This window comes from Scyliorhinus torazame, chromosome 3, assembly GCF_047496885.1.
Source record: "Scyliorhinus torazame isolate Kashiwa2021f chromosome 3, sScyTor2.1, whole genome shotgun sequence".
In the NCBI taxonomy this organism is placed as follows: domain Eukaryota; kingdom Metazoa; phylum Chordata; class Chondrichthyes; order Carcharhiniformes; family Scyliorhinidae; genus Scyliorhinus; species Scyliorhinus torazame.
In genome coordinates, this window is record NC_092709.1 from 185250752 (window position 1) to 185267735 (window position 16984).

The window sequence follows — 16984 nt, forward strand, 5'->3', positions numbered from 1 at the left end:
TAGGGGAGCAGGGAAGGGAACAGCAAGCGTCAAGAGGGGTGGGGGGGAACAGGGCGTGTGTTAATGGTGAAAGGAGGGAGGGAGCCAGAGGAAGCAATGAAGGGAGGGAGGAGGGAGTGAGTGGCGACTGGCAGGGAGTAGAAAGCAGGGGGGTGAAGAGAGGAATGAGAGTGTGATCAGGAGAAAGCAGGGAAGGGGTGACAAGCGGAGGAGAGAGCAGTGAGTGGCGGTGAGTGAGAACAGTGTTGTGAGTTCTTTTCCGTCTTTGTTACATCTGCACTATCATTGTTGCAGGCAGCTGCCTAGAACGTCGCTGGCTTTGGCCTCAGACACAGAGGCTGCATGTAGAGGGAATGGACTCTTTGCAATTACAGGGTCAGCAGCTGCAGACAAATCTGGATGCTGATATTTAGAATATCACCTACTTTACATATATCTGAAATGTCCCATTGGTAAAAGTTGCCACCATAACTGATAGTTGAAAGATTAGTTTGTCATGCATTTATAAGATGAAGGGGAGCACTTGCTAACATTCTGCAGGTGAGTGTGCTACTGGTGAATTAAGGCAACACCAAAGAGATTTTAACTCATTCAAAACCCACTCACTTGCACGGAGTTAATACCAGGCCCCAAGGCTGAAAATCATCCCAAGATACTTCACTGAAGGATTATATAAAAATAGATACTAAGTCCTTTTAAAGCCAGAGAGAGAAAAGATGGAGAGGTTTTAGAGAGAGTTCCAATGAATGGGACCAAAGTGGCTGTAATAGATTCCCAGAACTAGCAAAAGCACACTCTTACCACTACTATTATTTCCACACTCTGGTCACCTACCTTCTGAAGTCATGAGGACAGGCATGATGTTCCCCATCAGGCATGTTCTAATCTTATTCTAAAACCTTTGGTAATATGTACAAGAGGGAACAGAGGCAACTCCCTTAATTTTCCTTTGTCCCAGTAGAGAAGTATCTGAGCTCAGCTATGTGCCTCCCTAAATATTCTCTTATAAACAGGTCTAATTAATAAAGGTGAAAACATGTTTCCCTCTCCCCCCACCCATTGCAATTTAATTTTATTAATTCTCAGGATATGGGTGCTGCTAGAAAGCCAGGCATTAATTGGCGATTTCTAATTGGGCTCGAAAAGGTGCTCGTGGGTTTTCACTTCAAACACAGCAGTCCAACAACACTTTTACATACAATTAGACTTACGCAAAAATGCTAATTGAAAAAAATTCATGGTCCAGGACTTATAAAGAAAAGGTTGCTAGAGATGAATTCCAAGCTTTCGGCTCATATTAAAAAGTTTTCTATTGATAATCGTACACTAATTGAAAAACTGCTGTCCATTCCCGACATTCTATTTTTCTCAATAAGTTATAAACCGTTGCATGTTTGTGAACAGCCAACTAGTTTGAAGTTTACATGTATAGAAAATATAGATTCTTACCTCTGCAAATGGACAGGTCCTCTGCACCAACAACTGCAAAACAATATCAAACAGTTTGTCTGTTGTCACATACAGGAAATGGTAGTCAGGAAAAATCTCTATCGTTTTGATTACAGCAAAAGGTGGCCAGAACGAGGCATTCAACAGAAGCTGATGTTCCCTAACTATTTGAATCAGTTGCTGCTGTACACATGGCTCATATTTTGTTGGCTTCTTGTACAAAAGAAGCCAAATACATGGAGTACACTACAAAACACATGAATATTTGTCCCTGTTTTGAAGAAGTACATCTTGGCTGGAGGACCAAAAGAAGAACTGAAACTTTCACAAACTACAAAACCAGATGTGGTGAAGGGAAGGGGAAATAGTTATAAATAGACCAGATTAGGACCGGAAAGTCTCTTAATTTTTGTAAGATTCAAATGTTAAATGTCAGCATTAAATAACTCGCTCACCCGCTTTTCAGATTTAACTGATAACATTTCAGAACACAAAGGTTTGCAGGTAAAAGTATCAATGTTACAGAAAATACCAACAAAATATTTTTACAAGGCGCTCCTGTTATGTTCGGAGAAACAGCAAATGCTGAGAACGCTCAGCATTTCTGACAGCATCCAGAACAGATGTTTCAAGTGTGGAACCCATCTTCAAAACTGAAAATAGGATCTGGCCATGTGCTTTGTTTTCTTCATAAATTTTTGAAAAATGAGGGGATCTTTCACCCACATAGCAATCAAGCAGGTGGTTGGTGCGTTGATTGACAATGACCAGGGCTTTTTCTCCTTCCCTGCAGAATATTAACAGTAATGTGGCTCAGTGTCCAATGTAACTGCTTCGCTGCATTTCCCAAAGTAGCTAGGGAGTTGGTGGCAATCATGTGGCCATGCTGCTGACCAACTTGCATATTAGCAGCTAACCACAAGGCTGAAAACTGGTGGCCATTCTGGTTCAATCCCACAGTAAGTCATACAGGAATACAGCAGAAGGGCTGCAAATTAGTCCAGGATCCAGACGTATCCACTTCCAGCATGATCTACATTAAAGGGCTTTTTGGCTTCCCTCCTACAATATGCTACTGTGACATGTGCCAGGGCTTGCCGTTAGTATGATAATAATGTAACCCCCCCCCCCTCCCCGAAACCCTTCTGGCAGGGTCACAATGGCCCTTAGAGCAAGTGAGAAGGCCTGCAGATTTTCAGGGCCTCTGTATCAATTTGGTGGTGGTGACAGGAATGATTTTTGGTGCAAGTCATTTTCTGCCCTTTCGAGATGTCAGTTGCAAGTTGCAGCTTGAATATGTGCCCTATTCCATGTGGGAAAACAGCAAAATATACCTCAACTCATGTGATATCACTCATGCGGATCAGCAATAAAATTGGAGCAAGCAATATTTGGCAGCATATCTGCTTGTGAATGATTTACTTGTTCATTGAATGCGAGCATCACTGGCAAGGCTAGTGTTTATTGCCCATCCTTAATCCCACAAAGGGAATGGTGAATCACTTCTCCAATCACTGCAGTCCACGTGGTGCAGATTCAGCCTCAGTGCTGATAGGAAGGGAGTTCTAGGATGCTGATCCAAATACAAGTGCCAAGGCAGAATGTTGTGTGATATGGAGGGGAAACGTGCTGATGTTCCCATAAAACTGCTGCCTTTGTATTCTAGATAGTGGAGGTCATGGATTTGAAAGATGTTGTGGAATGAGCCTTGGCAAGCTGCTGCAGTATATCATGTAGGCAGTACATGTTCTTGCTGGCTAGGCAGGTGTCCCCCTTCCCTCACAGTTCCACGTGCATCCCTCCCGAAGCTCAGCGCTCGGTCGCAGAGGATGACCCCCTAGAAGAGGACCGTTCTGCCAGTCTAGGGTATATGATGTAGCTACACTCCCTTGCTAGGCTAAATCTCCAAGACCACAAAGGCATTACATGCTGCCACCATTGTGTGTCAGTGGTGCGGAGTTAATTCATGTTTAAGATGGTGGATGGGCGCCAATCAAGCAGTATGCTTTGAACTGGATGGTGTCAAGCCTAGTGTCGTTGGAGCTGCATTCATTCAGGCAAGTGAAGAGTATTCCATCACACTCCTGACTTGTGCCTCGTACATGATGGACAATCTTTGGGGAGGAAAGAATTACTTGCCACAGAATTCCCTGCTTCTGACTTGCTCTTCCAGCCAGCACATTTATGTGACTGATCCAGTTAATTTTCTGGTTAATGATAACCCTCAGTATGTTGATACTGTGCAATTCAGTGATGGTAGGTAGCACCACTGAATCTCAAGGAGAGATGGTCAAATTCTCTTTTGCCAGAAATGATCATTGCCTGGACTTGTGTGTTGCAAATGTTACTTGTCCTTATCAGTCCAAGCCTGAATACTGTACAGGTCTTGCTGCATTGCGAACGCAGATTGTTACAGTATCCAAGGTGTTGCAAATGGAAATGAACACTGTGCAGTCATCAGCAAATCACCACTTGTGATCACATGATGGAGAGAAGGTCATTGATGAAACAGCTGTAGGTAATTGAGCCTTGAACACTGATCTAGCTAACTCCTATGGCAATGGCCTGAAGGTGAGATCATTGGCTGCCAACAACTACAACCATCTTCCTTAATGCAAGGTACAACTCCAGCTAGTGGAATTATCTCTCCATTCCCACTGACTTAAATTTTACTTGTTACCAAGCTCATTCCAATGCTGCTTTCCTGGCAAGAACAATCACTCTCACCTCACCGCTGGAATTGAGTTATTTTGTACATGTTTGGACAAAGGCTGTAATGAGGTCTGGAGCCAAGTAATTCTGGCAGAATCCAAAGTGAGCTTCAGTGAGCAGGTTATTGCTGAGTAACTGCCATTCGATGACACTGTCCATTGAGGGGTGGGTAAAGAAATGGCAGGTAAAAGAGACAGGAAAGGCAAACTAAACTCAGAAATAGAATGGATGGTTGGTGAAGGGGAAGCACTGCAGCAATAGGTGGGCGTGAGGAGGCTTCCTCTGTTTGACACTCCAGGATACACTCCCCAGAGGGTGAAAAATAAAACTAATAGGATAGAAAGGACATGCAAATTGGACATAATGGTGAGCTCATCTAAAGAGTGGCATAGCACAATAGGTCTACTTCTGAGATGTAGAATTTTATGATTCCAGGAGAGGGATGCAGCATATCTGGCAGTAGAGGGGGGCTATGATTAACAGTGCATTTCCTATCTTTTTTTTTCTTTTCCCCCCCTAAAATTTAGAGTACCCAATTTGTTTTTTCCAATTAAGGGGCAATTTAGCATGGCTAATCCACCTACCCTGCACATCTTTGGGTTGTGGGGGCGAAACACACACAAACATGGGGAGAATGTGGAAACTCCACATGGACAGTGACCCAGAGCCGGGATCGAACCTGGGACCTCGGCGCCGTGAGGCTGCAGTGCTAACCCACTGTGCCACCGTGCTGCCCTCGTGCATTTCCTATCTTAACTGCAGGGGAACTGATGTTGAAGAAATGGCACATTTTAAGGAAGTTGCTAAACCAGGTCACTCAATATGGGCCTGAATTTTGCAGTGCTAATGATGGTGAAATTCTCACTGTTCTCGGTAATTGCACCAATGAGAATAACTTTGGAAGTCTGCACAAGGTGGCATGCAAATCTGGGAGTTGTGGTGGGCTATTTTTCACTGCTGCAGTGGCTTTGCTATTGCACTCGTCCAACTCGGAATTAAAAGAAAGCCACAGTAGAACCACGGACGCAAACAAAGCGGCGAAGGGGGTGGTAGGGAGGAGGAGAGGGTGTGGGAGGGGTGGGAATAAAAAGGCATGGAGCCCAACCATGCCTGACACATAACAATATACGCAGCGCCATGCCACCCCAAAAGGAATAGGTTGGAAGACCCGACAAATGAAGAAGGCACGCCACACATCGGGAAGGGAAGGGGAATCAGGGGGAGAGGGGGGCAGGCGATCAAGCTAAAACTAAGTGCCTGCTGAAAAACAAGAAATTGAAACCCATGTATATAATGAAGACAGCCGATGTATATATTTTCTGTGTATGCTCACGTTCATCTTTGCCCTGTATAATAAGGAAAACCCGAATAAAAACATTTAAATAAATAAATAAATAAAACTGAAGAAATGGCACTGGCCAGACAGTGGGCTGACTGCCCACTAATAACACAGCACTTTCACTGCAAAAGTTTAGGGGGGGTGTTTCCAGAGCCTCTGCAGTTACTTTCAAATAATTCCGGCCCAATGAGGACAATGATACTGGAAGACATTTTAGTCTTTAGAATGCCTAGAGGAGAGATGACGTTTTAAATGATTTAAAGACATTATAACATTAATCTGATACAATTTATATGACTTTTTAAAAATGATTTTTTTAAATGATTCGGTTTAAAATTATTCTTTTGTTTCAATGGCTTAACCTGTATCTACTATGACAGGTACTGTAGCAGCATTTTCTTGATAGAGTCTGTAGCCATTTATTACATCTACGGTACCATGTGTCCTATTCCTTTTGTATCAGAAAATGCTGCAGGAGCCTAAGGAATCATTCTTCCTTGCAAGTGAAATTCTTGCCCCCACCATTGCGTGAAGCAAGTTTGCACTTTGAGATCAGTGGCAAGTGCAGGCATTTTGCCGTTGACTGCAACAGCCAGGCTAGATAATGCCCTAAGACAAATATGACATTCTTAGCCGGTCTGGCCTATATTAAATTCCAGACTCATAGCAATGTGGTTGGCTCTAAACTGCACTAAAATGCCTGAGCAAGCTGCTCAGTTGTATCAAAATACTATATAAAAGTAAAAAAAGAATAAATCTGGGGAGGCGCCCAGCACATATACTGACGCCACGTTCCCTGTACATCCCTGCTTTGGGCATGAAATCATGAAGGAGACATTCCTCCATTTTGTAGCTGCCAGCAAGCAAGCAACAGGACTGTGTGAAGAACTGAAGATGGATTATTTAGTATTAAGGCAGAGAGGGCCAGAGACACAAACAGGCCAGGATCTCACAATTGAATCTGCTGGAGAGAGCTTCTCAGGAGATTCCAGAGTCCAGCAGTGCTGTTGTGAGCTGTATCCAGAGCTCCAGGGCCTCTGGTGAACAAGGAATTAAGAAGAAACTGAAATCGGGAACAAAACAGTAGAAAGATGATTTCTTGAGGTGTGGCTTTAATTGTGCCAATGCAAATCAAGATGCAAAGTCCATGTGTGTTATATGAAGAGAAGTACAGGAAAATGAAATTTTAAAACCCCCAAATCTTCAAAGGCATGGCGAGTTCAAGGATATACCTCTTGATTCTTTTCAAAAGATGCAGTGAGAACTTAAATCATCAGCAGAAATGTAACACTGAATGACGAAGCAAATGAGATCGTGAGGAGCAAGCAGGCTCACCTGCCGCATTAAAGGTAAGCAATAATGGTGTGTCACGAAGATCGGCTGGCATGGGTCCCGAAGATCTCTGATGGTAAAAGTGGGTCCCGGGAAAAAAAGTTTGAAAAATACTGTGCTAAATTGTCCCTAGGTGGGGTTACAGGGATAGGGTGGGGAATTTGGCCTAGGTTAGGGTGCTCTTTCAGAGGATCGGTGCAGACTCGATGGGTTGAATGGCCTCTTCTGCACCGTAAGAATTCCAGAAACTCTCTAACATTATTCTGGGTGGGGGACTCCAATGTCCATCACCAATACTGGTTCGGTAGTACCACCATAGACCGAGTTGGCTGAGTGCCAAAAGACAAAGCTGCTAGACTGGGACTGCAGAAGGTGGTGAAGGAACCAACAAGAGGGAAAAACATAGTGAAGCTCATCCTCACCAATCTGCCTGCTGCAGATGCATCTGCCCATGACTGTATCGGTACGAGCGACCACCGCAGTCCTTGTGGAGACAAAATCCCGTCTTCACGTGAAGGTATCCCTCCATCGTGTTGTGTAGCACTACCACCGTGCTAAATGGGATAGACTTCGAACAGATCTAGCAACTTAAGAATGGGCATCCATGAGGCACTGTGGGCCATCAGAAGCAGCAGAACTGTATTCAACCACAATCTGCAACCTCATGGCCCGCCATAACCCACACTCTACCATTACCACCAGGCCAGGGGATCAACCCTGGTTCAATGAAGAGTGCAGGAGATCATGCCAGGAGCAACACTAGGCATATTGAAAAATGGGGTGTCGACCTGGTGAAGCTACAACACAGGACTACGGGTGTGCCAAACAGCATAAGCAGTAATAGACAGAGTAAGCGATTGCACAACAAACGCATCAGATCTAAGCTCTACAGTCCTGCCACATCCAGCTGTGAATGGGGGTGGGCAATTAAACAATTCACTGGAGGAGGAGCTCAACAAACATCCTCAATGGTGGAGGAGCCTAGCACATCTATGCAAAAGACCAGGCTGAAGCATTCGCAACAATCTTCAGCCAGAAGTGCCCAGTGGATGCTCCATCTCGGTCTCCTCCACCGGTCCCCAGCATCACAGATGTCAGTCTTCAGTCAATACGATTCACTCCATGTGATATCAAGAAACGGCTGAAGGCACTGGATATTGCAAAGGTGATAGGCCCTGACAATATTCCAGCAATAGTCGTGAAGACTTGTGCTCCAGAACTTGCCGCACCACTACACAAGCTGTTCCAGTACAGCTGCAACACTGGCATCTACTCGGCAATGTTGAAAATTGCCCAGGTATGTCCTGTACACAAGAAACAGGACAAATCCAACCCAGCCAATTATCACCCTATCAGTCTACTCTCCATCATCAGCAAAGTGATGGAAGGCATCATCAACAATGCTATCAAGCAGCACTTACTCAGCAATAAACTGCTCATCGATGCTCAGTTTATGTGCCGCCAGGATCACTCAGCTCCGGACATCATTACAGCCTTGGTTCAGACATGGACAAAAGAGCTGAATGCGAGGTGAGGTGAGAATGACTGCCCTTGACATCAAAGCAGCATTTGACTGAGTATGGCATCAAGGAGCCGTAGCAAAACTGGAGTTGATGGGAAACGGGGAAATTGTTCTGCTGGTTGGAGTTATACCTGACACAAAAGAAGATGATTGTGGTGGTTTGAGGTCAATCATCTCAGCTCCAGGACATCACTGCAGGAATTCCTCAGGGCAGTGTACGAGGCCGAACCATCTTCAGCTGCTTCATGAATGACCTCCCTTCCATCATAAGGTCAGAAGTGGGGATGTTTGCAGATGACTGCACAATGTTCAGCATCATTCGCTACTCTTCAGATAATGAAGCAGTTCATGTTCAAATGCAGCAAGACCTGGACAATATCTAGGCTTGGGCAGACAAGCGGCAAGTAATATTCGCATCACACAAGTGCTAGGCAATGACCATCTCCCACAAGAGAGGATAAACCATTGACCCTTGACATTCAATAGCATTACCATCGCTAAATCCCCCACAATCAATACTCTGGGGGTTATCTTGATCAGAAACTGAAGGAGGTCCCCACCTGCTTCAAGAAGACTACCATCATAACGGTGCCAAAGAAGAACTAAGAAACGTGCCTCAATGACTACAGTCTGGTGGCCCTGACTTCAGTCGTAATGAAGTGCTCCAAGAGGTTGATCATGAAGTGCACCACCTCCATACTCCCAGAACGCCTTGATCCAGTGCAATTCGCATACCGTCGCAACCGGTCCACAGCAGATGCCATTTCCCTGGCCCTACACTCATCCCTAGAGCATCTTGACAACATAGACTCCTACATCAGACTCCTATTTATTGACTACAGCTCCGCCTTCAACACCATAATCCCAACCAAGCTCATATCAAAGCTCCAAAACCTAGGACTTGGCTCCCCACTCTGCAACTGGATCCTGGATTTTCTGACCAACAGACCACAATCAGTAAGAATGAACAACACCACCTCCTCCACAATAGTCCTCAATACCGGGGCCCCGCAAGGCCCCTACTCTACTCCCTGTACACACACGACTGCGTGGCAAAATTTGGTTCCAACTCCATCTACAGGTTTGCTGACGATACGACCATAATGGGCCGGATCACGAATAACGATAAGTCAGAATACAGGAGGGAGATAGAGAACCTAGTGGAGTGGTGCAGCAACAACAATCTCTCCCTCAATGCCAACAAAACTAAAGAGCTGGTCATTGACTTCAGGAAGCAAAGTATTGCACACACCCCTGTCAGCATCAACGGGGCCGAGGTGGAGATGGTTAGCAGTTTCAAATTCCTCGGGGTGCACATCTCCAAAAATCTGTCCTGGTCCACCCACGTCAACGCTACCACCAAGAAAGCACAACAGTGCCTATACTTCCTCAGGAAACTAAGGAAATTTGGCATGTCCACATTAACCCTTACCAACTTTTACAGATGCACCATAGAAAGCATCCTATCAGACTGCATCACAGCCTGGTATGACAACTGCTTGGCCCAGGACCGCAAGAAACTTCAGAGAGTCATGAACACCACCCAGTCCATCACACAAACCTGCCTCCCATCCATTGACTCCATCTACACCTCCCGCTGCCTGGGGAAAGCGGGCAGCATAATCAAAGACCCCTCCCACCCGGCTTACTCACTCTTCCAACTTCTTCCATCGGGCAGGAGATACAGACGTCTGAGAACACGCACGAACAGACTCAAAAACAGCTTCTTCCCCGCTGTTACCAGACTCCTAAATGACCCTCTTATGGACTGACCTCATTAAAACTTTATCTTTTTCCCTGATCTGTATCTCCCTTTCTCTTTCTTTTTGTTCTGCTAGGACTATTCTTTCTGTTTTCCTTTCTTCCCTCTCTTTTTCCTCTCTCTCTTTATTTTTCCTCTCTCTCTCTTTTGTATTCACGCTGCTTTAATTCTTTCTCATGTTCCATTTGTTTAACTTGTAACTGAATTTTTGCCATTTCCAATGAGTCAAACTGTATCTCAGGTAACTTTAAATGCTTAGCCACCGCCATAATTACCTCATCTTTTTGCATTTTGTCAGGTAATGTTAACTGCAATGCTTTTGCCAAATCTAACAGTCTGCTTTTAGTCTCTGTCTGTAAGGTACTGCGTGTGACCGTCTCCATCCCCCAAAACTTCTGAGCCTCTGAAAGAGCCACTGTCCACAACACACTCCCTACTTAAACTATAATACCACACCTGAAAAGCACCCACAATATGCTCACCCCTCACTGTCTTTAAGTTTACAAAGCCAATCCAATAGATAGACTTTTATCCCCCTCGAGCCCCCAGTTTGTTATGAGCCAGGGTTTAGAGAACCCCAAAGTGTATCATGGAGTTCACCTGACCCACAACCTTTACTAGATTGTGGTATGGGGAGCACACGGCCCACTCTACAGGTGTGGTAGAGCCGAAATGGAAAAGTATTTTTTAAAGCAAAACAATGTTTATTCTATGAACTCAAGTTAACCTTTTTAAAACATACAGTGAACATCTTAGCAACCATTAATTCAAATACAACCCCCAAAGAATACAACACTAAGTAATCCTTTAAGCTTTCCTTTTAACATCCATAAGACTTAAAAGAAGCATATCAGGTTAAAGTCACTCCTGTTATTAGTTTTAAATCACCAGGATTTATTTACAGTCTTTAGATTACAGAGACTCTAATACACCTTCTGGCTGTGACTGCAGCTATCCAGCTCTGAAAACGAAACTAAAACACACCCTGCAGCAAACAGCCTAAAATGAAAGTAAAAAGCTGACAGACATCCCAGCTCCATCCACTGCTGACAACACTGCAGTAATAAACACCCATTTCTTAAACGTACTCTCACTACACTTACTTATATACACACCCATTTATAAACACCCATTTCTTAAAGGTACTCTCACATGACAGTACCATCTACAAGATGCACTGCAGGAACTCACCAAGGTTCCTTCGGCAGCATCTTCCAAACCCACGACCACTACCACAGGAAGGACAACAGCAGCAGACACCTGGGGACACCATCAGATGGACGTTTTCCTCCAAGTCACTCACCACCCTGACTTGCAAGTATATCGCCATTTCTTCACTGTCACTAGGTCAAAATCCTGGAGCTCCACCCCGGACAGCATTGTAGGCGTACCTGCACCTCCGGGACTGCAGCAGTTCAAAAAGGCAGCTCACCATCACCACCTGAAGGGCAACTAGAGATGGGCAATAAATGCTGGCATAAGTGATGTGCACATCCTGTAAATTAATTTTAAAAAAGCACCCAGCATCAACCTGGGAAACAGATCTGACAAAGAGACACTGCTCAATCAACCAAGAAAAATCGTATTCACCAACTTCTGGAGAATTGTGCAAAAGTTTCAAAAGCTATTGCACAGATGAGGTAAGTCAAGACATGTGTAGCCACCTGAGTTGGCCAAGTCCCAATTTAAAATGGAGAACAGCAAAGGCTGAAGGGAAATTCAGCCAACACAGGCAGAAACCAGCAGGTGCAAGTTACTGTGTATTAAACTCTGCAAAAGCCCAGACAGCATCGATGCCAGCGACCATCGGCATAATAATGTAGCAGCCATCTACATACTAATGAGCGATCCCCGGGAACAATCGAAACATTTGAGATAAACAAAGCCAAGCTAGACTCCCCGGCGCCAGCAGGAGCCAACACAAAGAGGTTAACGGACACCTCAAGACCGCCCATCGATCAGGGAACTGCTTCAGTATTGGAGAAATCGAACCAAGCGATTGGAACGAAGTCCAATCACCTAGAACCAGGTACAAAGTCCTCCCCGAAAGGCGGGAAGCCCCTGGGGACTATAAAGTTAAGCCCCCAAGTTGAAATCGTTCTTCTTGACCGGGTCACCCAGCAACGCGAACCAACCTTGACCGTGACCGGTTCAACTGCTGCCGATATCCAGTAAGTCTTAAGTCAACGCTCGCTACGAGATAGGCGCTCCTAGCTACCAATCCATACCAACTTCGAATCCCGCCGACTCAGAACCCGAACGAAAGGCCATTTGTTCCCCTGACCTGGTGGGCCAGTCCAAAGCTAAGTATAGGCCTGTTAGTTGTAGAAGTAGCTTAGAAGTAGAATTTATGCATGAGTAGCGATTTACTGTGTATAATAAATGTGCTTTGATTTGAATCTTACTAATCAGTGTATCGAGTTATTGATCATTACTTGAACTTGAACCTCGTGGCGGTATCATAAAGATACCTGGCGACTCGAGAGCAAAGGTTATAAAATAGAGCCAATTGAACCAACCGAAAGTTAGCAACATATTACTGGCGACATCTGACGGGACCTGATCTAGAAGTGGCTTAGCCACTCCGGGAGAACCCAAAAATATGAAATGGAGATCCAATTGGGAACAGAAACCCACAAGTGTTCAAGCAGTTCTGATCAATCCTCATAATTCGGAAGTGTGTGTATGCATGCGTAACTAACAGGGTGATAAGGTAATACTGATAGATTTTTGTTGCGACAAAACTGTCGGGAGTTTGTATTTCAGAAATTAGCGAAAGCCGTACCCGTAATTATAGCACCGCCTTAGTTCCCCCCGTTGTTCCAAATTCAAAGAAGCATTCAGATAAGAAAGATGGCAATGCAGGCAATGCAACGCCTCATGAACCCAGAGGAATTTGAGGTCGCAGCGACCAGCAGCAGTAGAGTAGGACAATGTCCTGTATGGGAAGAAGAAATCAGGAAGTACCTCAAAGGGAAAGGATGGCCCCTTTGGAGCGAATTCTGTAACAACCAGGAAACACGTCCCGGGAGTATAGGACATACTTGGTGGGAGAACCTGAGCGAGATTCACAAGAAGAGCTTAGGAAAAGCTCGCAAGCCGATGGCAATCATGTCCTGCTTGGCACAATTGCGAGTCACAGAAGAGGTCGTTAGGACGCTCCGGAAAAAGATAGAAGGCATACATCGAATGAGCAAGGTCGATGTCAGTGAGGTAGATAGAGAGAATGTAGAGTTGAGGAGGAAATTGGCAGCAAAGACGGAGAGGTGGATGATGCCAAGTGGTCACACCAGACTTGTCTGGCGCACTTAAGCAGCTTCCAGTCCCAGTATGAAAAGGCCTATCAGGACACGCAACGTGCAGTCCTGGTACAAGAAGAAACCGAGAAGCTGGTAGAAGCATTGCAGAGGCAGTGTAGTGACCTGAAGGCAGCGTTAAGAGCACTCCATGCTGCCACCACGAGCAAAGACAAAGCTCACTAGACCACGCAAAGTGCCGGAAGCAGATTGCAGAGCTACAATCTCTGCTTTCAGTTCAAAAAGGATTCCAGGAAACCTTTGGAGCAAAGTTAGATGAGGAAGACGGCCCTGATTGGGAAGAGTTAAATGAGACAGCGCAGAGATATGTTCAGGGAACATGTGCGCAGGGAAGCCCCAAAAGAGGAAAGCGCCCCAACCCCCCACAGAGCAGATAGTTGGGCTCCAATGAACCCAGTAACCACCCACCGCACAGCCACATCGGACGACACGGAATTTCTGTACACCACCCCCTTAACAGTGACCCAATTACGACACGCGTGCGAGAAAATCAGACCGTCCCTCCCCACCTCAGACCCCCACCACTTCTTTGCCAGAGTAAAGCAGCAGGCGACCATGTACGTCCTGGATGACTGAGAGCACATAAAGCTCACAGTTTTGAGTCTAGACCCTTCGGTCGTAGCAGCCCTTCCCGACCCACAGAATGTAGGAGGAGGCACCCTTGAAGAAATGATTACCGCGGTCCTAGATGCGATCGGGTATAACCGGGGTGACCCCGTAGATGGCCTCAACAAATGCAGGCAAAAGAAAACCGAGCACCGCACAGCGTTTGCTGGACGCCTGTGGATCCATTTTGCAGCAGTTTTCGGAGACTTAGACTGCGCCCATTTGTCCCCAGACAACATGGCCAAATGGACCCGCACACTTATCTCCCAAGCCACAGAAACAGGACAAAAAGCTTGCGCAAATTATGATCCCTCAGAGGAGGCTCATAACGAGAAATGGGTCGTAAAAAGATTGTCCCGCGCTTGGGAGCAGTCGGTACAAAACAAACCCGCAGTTAAAAATCCCGAAGAGAAGCAGGCCGACGCAGACATACAAGCAGTTACAACACACCAGAACCCCGCCTGGGTAAATGAAAACAAGAACAGCCCCCCACAAAAGTCACAGGAGTGTTTCAACTGTGGCCATTTAGGACACTTTGCAAGAGAATGCAATGCCCCACGAAAGCCACAGAGAGCCCAGCAGACGGGCACTCTAAGTAAGAATAAGACAGAGCCCATACATAGTGCGAGCACCCGTTCAGATCAGGCGGACCCGAACGGAACGGACTGACGGTGTTCGGCCTCTCACAGTTTGGTCTGTGACACCCTTTGGGATGGGTCCGGACGACCGGTAGTTGCAGCACAAATTCGGGGACAGCCCATCGAATTTCTCTGGGACACAGGAGGGTCCCGCACCACAATAAATTCCTTCACCATGTTTCAAAAGGACACATGGCCCACTACAGCTACTATCACCCTCAGCGGCTTTACAGGTCATTCACAGCAGGGACCCATCACAGCCCCTGTACCCATTCAAATCGGCAACATCACCACCAAGCACCCCGTAGTCTTAGTCGATCCACCCCACACAGCAGAACACATTTTGGGTATTGACTTTATGAATTCCCACAACGTGTCCTTCGATCCAATCAATCAATGTGTCTGGAGAATGGCAAAATCTGTGAGAGCCCCCGCAACGCTCAACATAGGAGAATACGCCAACAAAATTAGCGCAGTAGGCGAATTTTGGTTTAACCCGACCACGCTTAGCACGGACAAGCAGGTTAGGGCAGTTACAAAAGAACAGGACAGCATTCGCGACCCACAAACACAACTGTGGCCGGATGGCGGGTTCAGTACAAATCACAGAACCTGACCCTAGACCCCCAAAACAATATGGATTTCCCCAAGTGGCAGAGGGAGAAATCGCAAAAGTAATCAACAGCTTATTAGAGCAAAGCATACTTAGATCAGTAGCCTCCATTAATAATGCCCCGATTTGGCCAGTGAGAAAGCCCGATGGATCATGACGACTGACCATCGATTACCGGGAACTCAACAAAGTCAGCCCCGCAGCAGCCCCCACAGTTGCAAGAAGTCCCGAGACCATGCTCAAGCAGGGACTCAGTTCCCGATACTTTACGGTTTGGGATATCAGTAATGGATTCTGGTCCATTCCATTGGCAAAGGCGTGCCAGTACAAATTTGCCTTCACCTTTAAAAATCAACAGTACACGTGGACATGCCTGCCACAAGGATTCCACAACTCCCCCTCCATTTTCCACCGACAGCTGGCAAATGGTTTAGCCAAATTTTCTCGACCCGAATGTCTGGTCCAGTACGTAGACAACCTACTACTGCAGACAGACACCAAGGAGGAGCACATCGAGCTTCTGTCCGAACTCCTGGAACTCTTACGTTCAATTGGTTGTAAAGTTAACCCCAAAAAGGCCCAGATTTTGGAACACAAGGTGATATATTTGGGAACAATTATCACGCACGGTAAACGCGAGATCGAGCATAAAAGGATTGACTCGATTGCTAAATTGCCCCTTCCCCAGATATTTTCAGCCCTCCGGTCGTTTTTAGGACTGGTTGGCTACTGCCGAAACCACATTGACGGTTTCGCCAGCAAGGCAGCACCCCTCTCAGACCGCCTAAAGAAAGGAGCCCCCTGGAAATGGCTTCCGCAGCATACGGATGCTGTGGACTCTTTGAAACAAGCACTCATAGCAGCCCCCGCACTACAAGTTCCAGACCCGCATTCCCCTTACACTATAGAGGTAGCAAGCACAAACCGTAAGCAAGAACGGCACGAACAGTTAAGGCCCGTAGCGTATGCCTCCAGAGTTTTAGATGCTGTGGTGCAGGGATTTTCAGCCTGTGAGAGGCACCTGCTCGCAGTTTTTTGGGCAGTTCAGTATTTTTCTTACATTACCGGACTGATCCCCATCACAATCCTCACAGAACACACCCCCACCCAACTTTTACTGGACGGACGACTCAAGGACGGTACTGTTAGCCAGATAAGAGCAGCTAGATGGACCCTTCTTTTGCAGGGACGGGACATCACTGTTAAAAGGACAAAGACCCACACCTTTTTAGCCGACAATCTACAGTACCCCGGAACCCCCCATGAATGTGAAATTATCTCTCCACACTACAACTAATTGCTAAAACATCCCCCAGAAAGATAGGTAGTTCAACCCAGAGCCCCAAGCACACAGACAAGTGTGAACCCATTAAGATATATGTGGATGGATCTTCCACAATATTAGAAGGGAAGCGCATAACAGGATGCGGTATTTATGTCGAGGGGCGCAGGGACGCGCCCTAGAAGAAATAGCAATAAAATTTCCAGGACACTTCGGCGTGCAGGCAGCAGAACTTGCGGCCATCGCATACTTAGTGGAACACCCAGATTCCTTCCCCAGCCCAGCAGACATATACTCGGACAGCCTCTATGTCTGCAACAGCCTTACGAATTCCTACCCCTGTGGAAAGCAAGAGGATTTGTTTCCGCAGACGGAAAACCCCTCCCTTCAGCCCCATTGCTCCGTCACATTT

The 16984-nt window shown here is 46.1% G+C and overlaps 1 protein-coding gene across 1 annotated transcript in view; it reads right to left on the reverse strand.

The window, feature by feature from the left end:
- tlr1 (toll-like receptor 1) overlaps positions 1-1736 on the reverse strand; it is a 35843-nt gene extending 34107 nt beyond the window's left edge. Inside the window, exon 1 of the mRNA XM_072496572.1 lies at positions 1450-1736. The gene's annotated coding sequence lies outside the window, so the exon portion shown is untranslated. The remainder of the gene's footprint in view (positions 1-1449) is intronic.
- Between the last annotated feature and the right edge of the window lie 15248 nt (positions 1737-16984).